Source organism: Magallana gigas, chromosome 8 (genome assembly GCF_963853765.1).
Source record: "Magallana gigas chromosome 8, xbMagGiga1.1, whole genome shotgun sequence".
NCBI classification, from domain to species: Eukaryota; Metazoa; Mollusca; class Bivalvia; order Ostreida; family Ostreidae; genus Magallana; species Magallana gigas.
This window is the reverse complement of record NC_088860.1, coordinates 12,077,073-12,077,639: the sequence shown is the minus strand read 5'-3', so window position 1 is coordinate 12,077,639 and position 567 is coordinate 12,077,073.

Below are 567 nucleotides of genomic sequence, written 5' to 3'. Positions count from 1 at the left end.
TTTTGTTGTTGGTTTTTTGTGTATGAAACATGAAAATAACAAACTGCCAACCATCTTGAAAACCCGTAAAGCAAAATACAAATTAGAAGCAGAGCAACACGGACATCTAAAAAGAGAGAGATGGGATTAGGTGCCTAGGAGGAGTAAGCATCCCCTGTTGACTGGTTGCACTCGAACCCCCTATCGCAATTGAACATGTCATTTTCGAGGAAAATGTCAAATTCGGGAAAATGTTATAATACGGAAAATGAAACGTTGATGATTTGGTTTTTGTGTGATTACCAAAATACAAACCTTGAGCAAACACGAACCTCCAATACATTTGGATGTGGAATCAGGTGCCTAAGAGGAGTAAGCGTCCTCCTGCCGACCGGTTCCACCCGCTGTGGTGCTCATTGTCAAGGTCATGAAAAACGGAAGAAACCATAGTCAGTCTGGTGCATAAATAATGGTCTAACAAGTATGAAAAACGTCAGTCAGCATGTCTGTTAATGAAAATATTGTATTTGCTGACAAGGTCGTTGTATCGAACTTAAACTTCTCGATATTTGTGTTCCATCAACTTGT